Source organism: Tetrao urogallus (genome assembly GCF_951394365.1).
Source record: "Tetrao urogallus genome assembly, chromosome: Z".
Lineage (NCBI taxonomy): Eukaryota > Metazoa > Chordata > Aves > Galliformes > Phasianidae > Tetrao > Tetrao urogallus.
The window spans coordinates 25,334,081-25,350,463 of record NC_136816.1 but is presented as its reverse complement, the minus strand read 5'-3'; positions in this window follow the sequence as shown (position 1 = coordinate 25,350,463).

The window sequence follows — 16,383 nt, the reverse complement described above, 5'->3', positions numbered from 1 at the left end:
AAAGCTTGGAAATGGAGTCATCTTCTGTAAGAGATTATTTTTCTACATCATTGTCTCAAAGCTTGCTGGGGACACAGATGAACAAGTCCAAGGAAGTCCTGGGCAAGGGTTGAAAAGTCCTTTGTCTGAGGGACACTGATGGACAAGGCCAGGGGCAATGAGAGAGAGATAAACTGCAGCTTACTGGCCACAAAGCAGTCTTTTGTGCAGACTAATCTCAAGGAAGATGGCCATCTCAGGGGGTGCTGCACATGACTCTTGCTTAAGCGCCCAGGGATGTCATGTAGGCAGGAGAAAATGTAGGATAAAAGAAGAATAAAAAACCATGAGGTTTAAGATTTTCTGGCAACAGATTCTTCATGAAGAAGAAGAGGTTTCTGCCATGAGAAGCCTCATGACCTGCTTCTCTCCCTCCTGTACTTGCTCTGCGTTCTACCACAATGCTGAAGAAAAACAAAGATGTCTGCCATCAGATTCCTCACACTATGGAATTCCTGCATGCTGACGGACTCTCCTGGTCCTGCTACCTGAGTCCTGCTGCTTCCACCTGGATTGGTTCTGCAACTTCTTCCTGCTACCTGCTTGCTGCCCAAGGCCAGCCACGCTGCTGCTGTCCTCCCCTGCTGCTTCTGCCTTGGACCTTTGAAATGTCGTGCAACAGGACTGCTGCTGGATCCTGCTGGTGACCATCCCTGCTTTATGTGATTCTTCCTTCTTTCCTATCTTTTCTATCGCCCTCCTTCCCTTCCCCGTCTCCCAGATTAGAATTTATAATAAACTGCTTGGACCAACATTTGGTCTGTTGTTTCTTAATCTCATGCCAGGTATACAGATATTAAAAGAACCTCATCCCCCTCCTATAAATTGGAGCGAGACATGTTCATGCAAAAGAAACAACCAGGCTTGCAACTTACTTTACACAAAGGTCAGAGAATTAAGTTTTGTAAGCAAGAAGTTGTACTGGTTGCTGTGATGGGGGACCCTGCCTCTGCCTGGAAGCAGCACTCTGTCATCTCCCAGCAAAAACTACTAGTCCTGAAACTTCATGGACAAATTGCACAGCCTGAGGGAGCTATGCCTGGAGATGAGATTCTGTGGTCCTGCACGCCTTTTTCTGAAGAGCATTTGCAGTGCTTCCTGCGGCCAAATCTGTTATTGGAACGGTTTTGCTCGCATGAAACTTTAGCTCTGTGTTAATTCACTTGCTGGAAGACTGCCCTCTGAAGTCTAGTAGACAGGATCAAATTGCAGCGTCTGTCTCCCACCGACTTTTGGCAGAGTGGGGTGGCTGACAGGGAGTTAATAACTGCACCTTCAATCCCCTTCTCATCTGAGACCCACAGGAAACATTTCCAGCTGCTGCGTTATGAAATAAATCTCATTTTGTCTGTCTGTTCCTTGCACTTACGGTTCAAGAGAGAAAAATCATAATGAATCTATAACATCTGGACCTGCTAGGCCTCTATCCAATACCGAAATTTGTCCAGGCAGTCAGCCCCCAACTTTACTGAAATTGTAGTAGGTCTGAGAAATCACAAAGAAAACTTCCATCCAACTGAAAGACATCTGGGCAATTTCTGGCATCCAAAACAATGAAACCAACTGCAAATTTTGGGCAGTGGGCTTTAACTATAAAATTACATTCTAATATTGATAGATGGCAATAAAAAGGCTTTTCAAATGACACAGAGAAAAATGCTTTTAATGTTGTTGGACATTGGCTAAGCCTAAATGCAAGACCTAAGCTATACCAGTCTCTTCGAATCTGCTGTTGTGTAGAGGTCATTTCTTTGAATGTGAGTCAAATATAAAACCTTTGCCACTGAATTTGCCTTATTGCAGATATAAACATTCCATTTACTGTTCTGCACACTGCAATTGCTCTGCGGATTCTTCTTCTGGTGTTTTACCTAAGTACATTAGGAAGTTCTAGAGTTGTTTCTGCTCTTCCCCTTGTTTCATTACCATACGTGACTTCCCTGGATAAACAGATGGCAGGAGACCTAAGTTACGAAGACCTGTTGAGAAGATGTAGTCAAATACCTACTCATGAAGCTTATTGTATGTGACACCATGAAGTCAGTCCAAGGAGTGCAACATGAATTATTTGCTTAAGCAGTTCCAGTGAGGTTGGCTGGATTTTTTTCACAGTTATATCTCAGGAGAAAGGGAGCAGTGGTCTGTAAAATGTAATGCCAGTTTGTGCTCTTATCTGCAGTATGAACCTGGTACTTCCTGATCCAGTATTCAGTGGAAAACAATTTCTCTGCAAAGAGTTTTAGATTGCAGTGGGATTGCTGCCAGAGCAGAATGCAGCATAGGCAACAGAGCCTTGAATCCAGCATTCCTCTTGTTGGAGGAAGCTCCATTAGGCTGTGGATTTTGAAGTACTGCAGAACTGTCAACTCTTATATACCCTCAGTGAGAGTCAGTCATTCATTACTTTGTATGTTGCACTTCTTTGATAATGGGTCTCAGTAAAAAATATACGAGCAATCACACACATCCATAGGAAAGTCCCTCACATTCTGCTCTTGAAACTAGTTTTATAATGCTGTATAAAATAAACTGGAAAAGAGATGTTTCATAAAGCAGTGGATCATTTCATTATTACTGGGTATACAGTAGAAATAGTCAAGGGAAGAAGAGCCCATCTGGACTATATTTTTGCCAGTCTTCCATCATATGGTGGCATACGATTACTGGTATCTACATTCATGTTTAAAATTCTGAAATTTCTTCTTTTCCTTATCTACATTAAATTAAATTCCAAGGAAGAATCAATGTCTGAAATTCTGTGGAATGGTTGTGTTTAACATAAGCTTGTGATTGACAAGAGCTGTTTTTTCCCCTTTTTGCCCTTAAAAGAGACAACGTAGCTTTCAGGAGCGCAAGACTAGTGAGAAATAGGGAAGGTAGGAATGCTTAACAATGGTCTTACTAAACAAAAACTATATTTTCTCTTCCAGACTAGATCAGAAATGTAGATTGGGACCACAGCCTTTGGCTGTCCCCACAGAAGGAGCTGTGTACCTCTCATTTCCCAGACAGAACCACAGCAGCTTCCATATCAACACACTTCAATTCTGATTTAGCACAACCATTCCCAGGTGTTTGGTTTTCATTACATTACTCATGATATTGCCAAAAAGACTCCGTTGCCAAATCTTTGTTTAGTATCGAGACTGAATGGTCCAAAAGGAGACCACTGTTCCTAGGGAGAGCCTAGGTGTGACAGGATACAGCCCTAGGGAACAATTTTTGTTCAGCCATAGAGGGAGAATAGCTGAAATCAGGGAATTCAGATGCAGCTAGAAAGTCTTGTGTTGAGTCCTTCCCATACACAGATGTCCAAGAATACAACAGCTGCAAATTATAAATCACAGTAATTTCCACAGATACCCATGTGATTTTTTTTCCTCTCAGATTTGTTATGCAGAGCTCAGGATCGAAGTTGAGAAACTTACACAGAAAGTGAAGAACATGGAAAAAAAGCATGTTCTGAAGGTCCAGCAATTCAAAGGCCATTATGCAAGACTGCACTATCATGTGAATCATTACAGCTGCTTACTGGGAGTAAAGAATTTGTATGCTATGCCTTTATGCTTTCATCTCTGAGATAATATCCCCATTCTCGAATTAATGTATGTTGTGATCACTGTGCTCTATCTCACTGATTCCCTACACATGCTTAAACGATAGGAAGTGTCAGATAAAGATAAAATCTTAGCATAAAATTCATGGTTCCAGTAGGATCAAAGATAGACATTTCTCAAGGACTTTTTAAACATAAAGCAAGAACTGTTAGGGTATAGCTTTAGAAATAACTCTGTCAGTACAGGAATCATATGCTGCAGAAAAAAAACAGTTTCTCCTGAGAGATCTAGAGAAGTGTATGAAAGGAAATTACAACAAACAGAGCTAACAGAACAGCACCTGGGTTTAGAATTTCTGTAACTTTTCACTGTAATGTTAATGCTCTGGGATACCAAGGAGCCCTGAAAATGTTTAGCTTCATTCAGTTTTTCACAGAATTATTACCTGTGGAACAAACAGTAATAATACTTAAACTTGCTCCCCTCTTATTCACAAGAGAAGACAGTGAAGGAAGAGTCTGAAAATTATTTTGCTGCATGGAAAACTAACTGCAACTCTGGAAATCATGCATTTTCCTGGGAGACAGCTCCAGGAAATGAAGGATCCCATAAGAGGATGAACTAGCATCTTGGGCCTCCTGTCTTCGTATGGATCTTATTCTGGTCGTAACTGTTAATATTCACAACAGAGGAATACAACTGAAACAACTCTCAGTTCACTTCTGCTTCTTTTTTAGCTTTTCAAAATTTATATTGTTATCTTTTATACAGTATTAAATGCAACAAAAATGTGATTGCAGTAAAGCTTTTGTTGTTGTGGTACCTCATGCTACCGTCCATAAAATGAAAGACTCATCACGAAAAGTTTACATGCAATCCTAACTCTTCAATTATGTATATCTATTATAAGAAGCCGGGCTTTTCAGGAGAGATAGTACTTTTAGTTTGCTGATACAGTTAAGAAAGTCATGTAAGTTCACACTGTGCCTTCATCAAGCCAGACAGAAACAAGAAGTTCCATATCAAAGAGATGTTGGAAATTATACTAAGGTGCATCAATTTTTCTATCCCAACACAGGCAGTAGTAAGTCTTGCACTGGATTTTAACTTGCTCCAAACAAAGAAACGTGGTATTTGTGCCACAGTAACTTGTTGGAATAAAGCAGCAGAGAAGTCAGCATTAAGCATTCTTTTCTATCTTGCAATCTCCTTCCATGTGGGAAATGCAATAGTTGTTGGTTCATGGTTCATCATGTCAGTATACACACCAAAGAGAAGGAGGTATTTAACTGAAAAAATAATGGTATCTTCATGCTAACATGAATGATATATCCAATAGCCACAGAGAGGAAAATTCAGCACTTCACACTTCATTTTTTTTCTGGGAAGGAAGGAAAGACCCTTTCTCAAAATTGAATTGAAATTGTGTAAACTCTTTTCTAAATAAAATTATCCTTAAATTCCATATTAGAAAAAAAAAATCATGAGAACACTGAAAACTTCTGCCTATTTTATTAGGTGCTACCAAATTATGCAAGAGAAATTCTACACAGCCTATCATTTCTAAAACAGTTTTTCAGTACGGATCAGGTCTTCATGCACCTCAATCCCACTGACCGATTCATCAGGTGAAGTGCCTACACTCCCCCTCCATTCTTACTGAGGGTGCAGACAGAAAGGAAATATCGAAGGAGACATGAGAGAAAAGGGATGATGTTCTAACTATCATTACCTTGCATTCAGCATGCACTATCTCGTCTGATGGGGAAGAGGCTCTTGGAGAAGTTTTTCACCATTAACCACCTATAAACAGATGTTCTGTGCCTAAAGCAAGTGGTTGTTCCTCGTCCTGTTGTAACTTGTGTGAACTCTCCTGCAGAGCTCATTAAGATACCTGGTTCAGGTGTTAAATTCAAAGAAACCTTTTATTGGATATCATGATTGTAAACCTGCAATTAAGCGCTTGGAGGGATTATAGAAAATCATCCAGTTGCTTGAAAAACATATTAGTCCATTAGGAAGGGCTACAAAAATTGCTAATTCAAATAGATTTCCTCCATAACTCATGAACACTGCTTCTCAAATTCAAAACACTTCAGCCAGACTTCTGAGCAAATGGAATTTTGCCCAAACTTGGATTAAATAATGTCTTCTGCAGTTAACCCCAGCAGTTTGGCACCTGGGGATTAGTTTTCATAAGAGTGCGACCTATTTCCATTGAAATCAACAAGATGGAAACCCACTGAGAATACACATTTTTGTAGTTTGTCCCGTGAGGATTTATTTTGCCTGGGAATTCACTGGCCGCTTAATTACAGGGCAGTTCACTGGTAAAGTTTGTGCTTGCCCTTTGCCCCTAATTAGAATTTGTGCATCATTATTTTCCATCACTTGTTTTCTAGGTAAGGATACAAATAAAATGTCTTTTTGGTAACTGTCAACATTTTTACAGACAATGTTTTTTCCTAAATCCAGAACACTATTGACAATAACTGTGCTCTCTTTAAACTTCTTTTTATGGATCCCTTAGATGCGTCTTCTAAGAGTTTCTGGAGCAGGAAGCTGAAAACCCTTTTTATCTTAAATTGTTTGCTTTTAAGTGTTGATGCTGTTGACACATGCAGGCAACAGGGTAAGTCGCTTTTTAAAATTCAACAACCACAGGGAGGATTCTGATGTACTTGCCTGACCACTGACAGGGAGATTTCCTTTGGATCTACTCTTGCCATGAAGTTCTGAAGATACACAAGAGTATTATCATGCCTCGAATTACAAGTCTTCCTTACTAACACTATGTGTGCTATACAAATATCAACTGTATTGTCTTGGAGCAATACAAGACCTTAAAAGTGCCCTGACCTGTATTTTACTGCTACTGTCAATCCCCATCATTATGGGAAATGAACTACACAGATAGCGTTTATCCTCTGTCGGAGTTACCGCACTATGTGTTATTGTTATGTCTAATGCCACCATCTGCTTAGGGCAGAGCCAGACAAAAATAAAGAATTTGAATGAGATTAACCTAATACACTCCAGTTTCACAGGCCCATTGGAGAGATAGAAGTAGAAAATGATGAAACTATATCTAAGTGAGATGGATGAAGAAAATTCAGCTTAATGCTTTCAGAGAACACACCTCCTATTTCACTCATGTCTTGGTCAGATTCCAATTCAGATAATTGAATGAAGTCCAATTACTGCTTAGGACATGACCAAACAAATACTACTTAGATGACCTAATATCTTTGCAATGTGAATAATGCAAAATCCTCAGTGACCTCTCTGATACCTGAAATAATGCGTCTGAATTATGAGGGTGGGATCCATGAACTTAGATTTCCTGTGCATTTTGAAGGAGGCAGGATAATTTCTGCATATATGCAGTGTTGTTGAAAACAGAAGAAGTGTGCTATGTGTCAGTTAAAACATAGTCGCACCGTTTTCTTTCAGCAACACTTTAACTGAAGTGCAAATATTTCAAAATAGAAGGTCTAAAATTATTCTTAGCAACCCAAACAAGTGGCTTGATTTTCAAATGAGAAAGTTGAAAAGTTCTCTTTTAGCTGTTGCTATTAAGCATGCTAGAAAATCAAGCTGCTGATTTGCTTACAATTATGCATACAATACCTAGGCAAACATGTTTGTGTCGTATAATCGTTATTCTCTTTTTCCTGTCTTCACTCAGAAAAGAATTGTGTCAGAGAAAGTCCAAGGGAAAGTATGGCTTCAATGAAAGGTAGTATGAGAAGGATCATAGTGTATATTTCCACATAACACAGATAGAAGTCTGGATCCCTGGATATTCAGTACATTTTTAGTTTCATGGGCAATGAAGTACTAAGTGTATTCTATTGCTCCTAAAAACTCCTATTTGCTCATTCCTATGGATCTTGCGCTTACTGCCTGTTTCCTCTGTTTGCAATGAGTTTGAAAAATTCACCTAGAAGTTGATTTTACTTTATGACTTTTCTAAACACACAGCTAACATCCAACCAATAAACAGAGTGGGATTCATATACCTAAATTTAAACTTCATCTATGCAGGTGCATACCTAGCTTAACAGTAGGTGCCTGTCAATGAAGCCATACTCAACTTAGTCAGTAGACTGAAGCAAAACATCAGGCTGACCTCATACAGATTCTTTGGTGTAAGACCAATTCTTACTCTCTGTTGACTAAACAGATAAATGCAGCATAGGTGATCTAAAATGAAAGAAGAAGTATATCACTTGCAAAGTCTCCCTACTTGATTTCACTCTCATCCTCATTCAGTTGCCACAAATATTTGTGAAAGTCAGCCATGTTCTTCTAGAAATCTAATTTTTCCGTGACTTTTGGACTTATTCCGCTCCTGTTTCTCTTTGTGACTCTCTAACATGCTTGCATTTTGCCCTTCTTGCCTGAACTTTCAGGTTTCTCACATTGCATTGTTCCATTGCCTTTTCCTTGGTTTGCTTTATTTCTTAGTAGTTTTGCTTGCCTAGGATTTATGTGGGGCTGCAGAAAAGTCATAATTTTGCCCTTTTACCCTAGAACTGTCTCACTCTATCTAAAGAGATAGTTGAGCAAATTTTCTGCAGTGAACTTCTTCAGTTCAAGCTGACTCCAGGTCACATTCATCATATATCCTGATAAATGTTGGGGATATTCTTTTGTAGAGCAGAGCACAGCTGGACCTTAACAGCACTTCTCACTACATATGGTAAAGAGCAGTGAGAATTCAGTCTTGATCTCCATTAAGGATAGGTCCATAGAGATAACCAAGAGCCAAATTTACTTACCATTTCCTTGCCAAGAAAGAACACTTTATGCAGAAGTGTTTTGTTTCAGAGTTATTACTGTTCCACAGAAGAATTACACAGGCTACAAAATAATGCATACAAAAGTACTGCTGTGCAACGCACTTTTTCTTAAAAACTAGTTCTTGTATACAGAATTCACCCTCATTTTAATATGTGGTATGCTTCTGGTTTTCTTGTATCCACAATCCTTCAGAAGATATCATTTTTCACATTCTTTCTCGGGGGCTTTAGAAAGAATGAATTCATCCACATCAGATCTGAATATATTCTCCCTTGGAGCTCTCTCCTTCTTAAGTCCAGCATGTTTTCAAGGACGCTTTAGGACAAAGCCAGACTGCTTTGCAACTTTGGCTGAGGAAAAGGCTTCATTTGGAATGTCATGTGTCCTTAGCTCTTAATTCTATTTTCTCTTTAATATTCTCCTTCTAAAGCCTGTTCTCATCAATAATGTTGCTATTAGAATGGCTACAAGCCAAAAGGGAAAAAGTACATTTTTCTCTATCTCTTCTCCTTTCCTAACTGCCATTATAGTAATGTTCTTTGTATAAATACATAGGCCTAATTAATGGTGGATGGGAAGAGGAACAGTAGGGTATGTTGGGCACCATTAGACATATGAATCCTGCTGGAAGTACTCCTGCTAATACTGCAGCAGCAGGAGTAGCTGTGTTATATCAGTAGATATATTGTCAAAACTACATGATTTTTCTCCTGTGGTGTGATACAGTGCTCTAAATGTACTTTTTTTTTTTTTTTTTTTTTGTGAATCTTGCTGCAAGTCTCAAGTTGCTACACTCTTCTTTATAAAATGCCCCTCTGTATATTACTGCTCATCTGAAATGTTACTGGAATCCTGCTAACTTGATGATTCATGTGAGTTCTCCCAAATGTTCTCATTAATGCATCATGTTAATACATGCGACATGGGACATGTCACCCCCACATTCTGCAAGGCTTCCCTGTAGCCCCAGGAGGACTGTCTGTCTTTGTTGCCTAATGGTTGTCAGGCAGATCATTTTCTCTTAACAAAATTGAAAACCAAACCATTGACGGAATAATTGTCTAAGAAAAATAGCTGATATAAGTTTAAATTTTGATGTTTCTATACTAATGATATCTCATGTTTTCAGTATATTCTGAGTGCCCATTTTGTATACACAATGTCTTAATCTTTGTGTTAGTACTTTAGTTCATAGCTGTACAGTATTACTGTAAATTACTTATGTAGGAAAACTGCAAACGTTTATTTTGCCTTATATCTATTTTCACTTAAGGAGTGTTAAATGAAAAAACTGAGTCATATCGCTTACTTTAAATATCAAATGAGGTTAATAAGTGTAAAGTTTGGTTCTAGGGCTGTTTTTGTATAAATATATTAGTAAATATGAAGATGTGGGCAAAATTACTTCCTTATTTCAATATTTCTGAGGAAAAAACACACACTTAAGACAGACTCGAAAGCAGTGAAATTGTAGACATGGAAGAATGGGGCCTTCCACGATACTTAGTGATTGATTAACCAACTGTGTCTTCACACCAGTCCTGACCACCAGGAAAGGACAATTGCTGGCAGCACTACCTAGCAACACAACCAGGCCACATCTGTTTATGCTCTTAAGATGGAGGACAATTGCTATGAGCTATCACATCTACTGGGCCTTGATACAACATATAGTGCCATAACATCAGCACTTTTCCATACAGATCTGCAAGTAGTGCTCCTGCACGAGCTCTCTGTTCAGAAAGGCGTTGGATAGGCTATAACAGGATAGTGTCATGGTTTGCTCCTCCCTGCATCAGTCTGTGTCTTGCAAAGCCAAGCATCATTCTACAAAGCAAGCATGCAGCTGGACATCTCCCAGTTCTTAGCCAGACATGCTAGTGTGTATACCATGTGTAATGGGATCAATTGTATCCTATGTTGGGATTAACCTGTATTGCCTGCTTTTGGACAACTGAAAATATCATAGATTGACCTGCAAAGTAAGTGCCTATTGGCACCTTTTGGCCTCTCCATCCATGGCCTCTCCATCCTGTTACCAGCCCCTTCATATCAGTGTGAGACATAGGAGTGGCATGAAAGTACACAGAAAGGCAAGTGGCATGGAGATAAATCTGGACAAAATATGTATGAAAGGGGAGTGGAAAATCAGCTGAAAGTAAACACTGATTTAATGCCTATATCAACATAGAGCTATCTCTTCTTTTCAAAATGCCATGGGACAGATAAGCATGTTTGAAACACATCTTCCCAGCAGTGTGGTTGAAGGTTCTGTCCTGGTGTCACTCAAACCCCATCATTATTAATCATCAGCAGAGATAAAAAGGCTAACAGAGGAGAAACAGAGCAACAGAGCTCAGCCCATAAACAGCATCTGTTTCCAAGAACCACCTAATGACTGCATCTTATAAATCAGGCAGAGGCTGTCCAAATCCATTAAGGCACTTAGCATACACATGTGTAACAGACCTGTCATATTGGGTGAGGGAGGAGAGAGAACAATAATTCTCAAACACAGGGAAAATACATAAAATTACAGTTTCATCTTTTCTAAACAGTTCATGCCGTCTCAGCTTCTCCATTTAACCCTCATTTTAAAGGTGTGATTGTTCAACAGATAAATTAGCTAATGGTTAAGTCTTATCACATTAGTTAAGACTTTTTGGCCAAGCAAGTAATATTTATTTCATTATTCCTTTCTGTGAATTTTGAAACTATTATGAAACCATTTTAAATTTAAGAGGCTACCTGCTTCACAGTAATATCATACGGATTAACAAAATCAGAATGTGGGTAGCAATACAAAGATCTAGAGCTCTGAAGCAGTGTAAAATGCAAATAGCCATTTAGATGGACTCTGCAGCTTAACAGCCAAAATAAATTTTGTTATATTGACAGGGATAATAATGAAGACAATAAACAGGTGAGTGTAGATTAAAAATATCACTTATAAACAAGGAAGAAGGGCTTGATTTATTCTTCCTGCATATTAACACACAAAGGCAATTGATTTTTAAGTGTAGCTTTTCAGAAAATGCCGGAGGTTTGTCAGGAGTTAATTCAGCCATTATGCTGCTAGTCTTGTTCAGATAAACTGTTGCACATCTTGGTCTATCTTGGGTATTTGGAAAGGAGTGGAAACTTGGAAAGAGGTCACTGACTTTTGCTGTGGATCTCTGAAAAACTTCTAAGTATTCTTTTTCAGATTGTTGAGCTAGGAATGGGGTATTTTACGTTGTGAATATAAACAAAAATGTGCAGTAACTCCTTTGCATGTTCTCTTTAAGTTATCAAATTGCAATGGGTAATTTACCCTAGTACAGGTTTCACTCTCTCCCGGGTAAGCAGTGATGAAGTGTTGCTGATATGCAGTCACCATTTTGCAGCCAGTGTCATATGCAGGGCCAAAAGGCAGACTAAAATGAAATAGCTGTGAAAATAAATTCCCCATGAAGACCAACGGGTATGGGTTACAGGAGCCCTGAATGACACAGAAACTACAAGTACTGGTTCCTGAACGCCTTATCCTGCAAATCCAGACTGTACCTCCAAGGCTTTCACCTTGCTTACTTCCAAAGATCCATTTTAAAGAATAGTTTAGGTTTGTGAGGATTATATTTGGACATGCACAAACACTCCAAGTTCTGCGTGGATCTCACTCAGGGCTGCAGGTGAATGCTGTTCTTGGTGTTGTTTCCATATGCAATATAAAACCACAGGTATCTCCAAAAGAACTTATGAAGAAGCAGTGGCAGATAAATAGTCCTTATATTCCTATCAACAATTTCTGGAAAACAGAAGTGAAACATATTATGTGCTACTTTTGCTGACACGCTCAACTTAAATGAAAAGCAACGGGACCTTTTATGTAATAACACAAAAAGCTCTTAGTTTAGGGAATGCATGCTCTTAAAGAAGGTTCTGTAAATATTTTCTTTACATAATGCTTGATATGAAAGACTCAGGTTTGGCACATTTTCATAGCAAAAAGTAAATGTTGTGCTTGAATATATACCATTACAGCTGTTAGTATAAAACCACAGCAGCTAATCATTCCCTATGTTTTCCTTTTTAAGGGCTTGTTAGAGTTGCTATTAATTCAATGTTGTTGCTCACTTTTCAAATGCTTTTCCATAAGTAACTCATGAGAGAGTCTCTCCTAGTGAATACCTCTCCCTTCTCTCTCTTGTTTCTCAGTCGCAACAAAGTCTCTTGTTGAGGTAAATTGATTTTCTTAGATTTCTATCAGAAGCACTGGAAGTTTTTCCCTTATATGGAGATAAGACTGGGCCATGTCTCGTGCACCTTGACAGTAGCTGCCCATTAGTTAATGGAATGTTAAGATATTCAGAGAATTTTTCATTCCTGGGTGATTTTCTTTGCATTCATTTGGAGCTTTTTGCTGTCCACAAAGTGGGTCTGGAGGGTGAGTGTGGCTACATCTGCTCGGGGCAGCAAGTATCTCCACAATAGATTCAGAGCTGTACTTTATCTGCATCTTGATGGACAAGGTCAAAGGAGCGGGCAGACAGCTCTGAATATCGACTTTCTTTTTTGTTTTAAGTTCTGCTAGAAATTCTATATAGAATAATTTCCCAAAAATTAAATTGCCAGTATTTTTGTTTGCTTATGGCTGTGCTCTGTGAACTCTGTAGAAGCAGAAAGCTCATTCTCGCAGAGAAAAATTGTCATTATCCACCGTACCCTGGCACTGAGAAATGTCAACCAATGAAAGAACAGTTAGGTGCTCCAGAAGGAACTCCACAAATGGTCTGTATTCTGCTGGTTTGAGTTGCCAAAAGAAAAGTAGTTTCTCAGCACTTCCTTCCCATCTGCGTCTTAGAGATCTCAAGTATTGCTTCTCTTTGTGCTTGTTTGTGATAGAAGAGTGACAAAAAGCGAAGTCACTCAGATTTTTTTCCTTTTTTTTTCCTTTTTTTTTTTTCCTGTGATGTATCATCCAGCCGTCATATCATGAGAGAACCAAGCACACCAAATCAGAGGGCAGCTGTAGCATTCATTATCTCTTTTCATCACAGAGTCCGTTCTCTGGCCTGAGTTGGCTAAAGTGACTCTTGAAATACAGCAACAACCAAAGTTTTGGACAGTAGAACTGTCCTTTTCCCTTAGATAAGAATAACTCATATTTCTGCCTAAATTTGGCAGTGTTTCCATGCTGTTCGGGATGTTTGCACTGAAATATTTACAGCAGGTAACAATTCCAAGACAAAAGCTCATTATGGTATGACACATTCTGGCATATTATGATTTCACGTGCAGGAAATCAAATTCTTTAAATCCATAAAATCACAACAATCACTCTTTTAACTGCTATCTTGGGTAAAATTATACCACATTATTTTTTCCTGTCCTTTTTACTCAGTTCCTAGAACTCTACATATCTATCAGCCTCTTTGAGGGGACTTGGTACAAAATTCAGCAATTTCATATTTGTAGTGAAAAAAAGAGTGAAATCTCAGTTCTTGTACTGAATAAATAAGTAAATAGATAGATAGATAGATAGATAGATAGATAGATAGATAGATAGATAGATAGATAGATAAATTCAGCCACATAGACTCTTTCTAATATGTATTTAGTCAAACAGAAGTACCTACTTTACTCTGGTAAGTTACATCAAAGCATCATCCCCTGAGCATTTCCTAACATGGTGCTCCATACCAGGAGTACAGTATTAGACCAAAATAACATCAGTAATATTAACAGTTTCTTTATAGCAGATCCATTCAGAGTTGTCATCTCAGTATTATACTGACTGCATGTGCACATCAAACAGATGCCTCGGGCTTTACTTAAACAGGCCAGAACTGATGCTGGCATGAAGAGTGAAAGTGTCCCTGAACTATCCAGGAAAATGAACTTTCCCTTTATCTAATGTATGTGCCAATTGGGAGCGTGCATTTATAGGTTAACTACTGCGCATGAACACGTCAACAGCAACAGTGGAAGGAAATGCCTCCTTGCATTTTTAAGCCAAAAATCCTGCGTCATTTCCTCTTGGAACAGAGCCCTGGTGCTGTGATTTATGCTCTGCCCTATTTAGTTACTTCAGTCCCTCTGTATCTTGAGTTGTACAGATACAGAACAGAAGGCTAAAGTACACAAAGTATTTACTAAGACTTTGACTGCAAGACAAGAGTGAGACTTACCCTGATATACCAAAACCATAATTTCAAGTAGATCTTGGCAACAGTCTAGTCAGTTTTTCTTGTGGACATTCTGGTAGAAGTATGGAAAAAGTCAGAAAACAGTCTTCTATTGTCATTCCACAGTGGGTGAACATATTTAATATTACTCTCATATTTATATCCACTGTCTAGATATTCCAGTGAGAAAAGTGTAGGCAGACAAAAGAGAGAAATCTGTTATCTCATGCAGTTTGCATTGCTTGTGCAGTCTCTATAGATTTTAAGATGCTTTTTTTTTTTTCTTTTTTCTTTTTTGCTCATAAACAACAAATTCAGTTAAGAAATAGCATTTTGGATTCTGCTCTCTTTGACTCATCTAGTGGATCTGAGTCCAGATGAGTCTCCCTGCAGCTGGAGAAATCTGAATTTTATGAGCTCTGTGAATCACTACAAGCTCTCCTCATTTGATTCTAGAGTCACCCAATTTCAATTCTCTGGACATGAACCAATTCAGCAACAACATGAAGTAAGGGGTGGGGGCTTTCTCTGTTGCATTGCCTGGATATTATTCATCTAGAGACTGACAAAAGACTTCACAAGAAAGCTGAAATTAAGAAATAAGATTGAGTGCTAGTTTTTTCTAATTATTCAAAGAAGAACACTGAACATACAACCAATACTTTCCTGAAACAGAATATTCTGAAAACAAGCAATGTTTTCCAGCCAAACTGATCACATTTGCTATCATTTTCTTGCAGTGTTATTGACATCCACATTTTGAATGAGATCAGATTGTGAATTGAGAAACATAAAGCATTCATTTTAGCATGAGTTTCTAGAATGACTGTTACCATGGTTCCTTTGGCACAGTGTGTGTTTTACCTCTAACATTTTTTTTAATCAGGATTCTCTGTCTTCAGTGGTTGAGATCAGTCAATGATATACAGTCACTGGAGAAACATAAGCAAATCACACTGTTGAAGTGCATATGATTCTTCACTAACTGTATAGAAAATCAAGATAGAGAGCTCTTCTGTCTTAAACCCATCAGCTACAAGAGATTGCACTAGATTCTATTTCTCAACTTGCTAATAAGCATGAAAATTTTTGTTTTCTTTAGTGCCACATCTTCTAGAAGAACTGAATTTTATAACAGGGTTTCTTGGACTCTCACCCAATGTCCCATTTTCAAAAAGCTGATCCTGAAACCAAGTTAAAGTCACTTGCTCTAGCGCTGCAGAGCTCATAAATCATGCCTGGGGACCAAGGCAGTACTAACGAAGATACCCATAGCTTTTATATCATCCTTCATGAAGAAGATCAATCTTCTTTAAGCAGGGAAGCATTGAACTTCTTCTGTTTTGCTCTATTTCTTCTTCTTGTTCTTACTAATATGGATGGCCTTGTTAGGGAAGTGAAGGTCAGGGGCAGCTTGGAATGTAGTGATCATGAGATGGTAGAGTTTGAAATCCAAAAAATAGGATTGCTACTCTGGACTTTAGGAGAGCCAACTTTGATCTCTTCCAGGACCTATTTGGAGCTAAGCTGTGGACTAGGGTGTTAGAGTGTAAGGGGGCCTGTGAGAGCTGGTCAGCATTTAAACAGCGCTTCCTCTAAGCTCAGAATCAGTGTATCCCAATGAGTAAAGAATCAGGGAAGGGTGGCAGAAGACCTGCACGGATGAGTAAGGAGCTTATGGATAAGATCAAAGGGAAGAAGGTCTATGAAATATGAAAAAAAACCTTTCCTCTTGGGAGGAGTATAGGAATGTTGTCAGGGCCTGCAGGGATGTGATGAGAAAAGCTAAAGCCAACCTGGAATTGAATCTGACA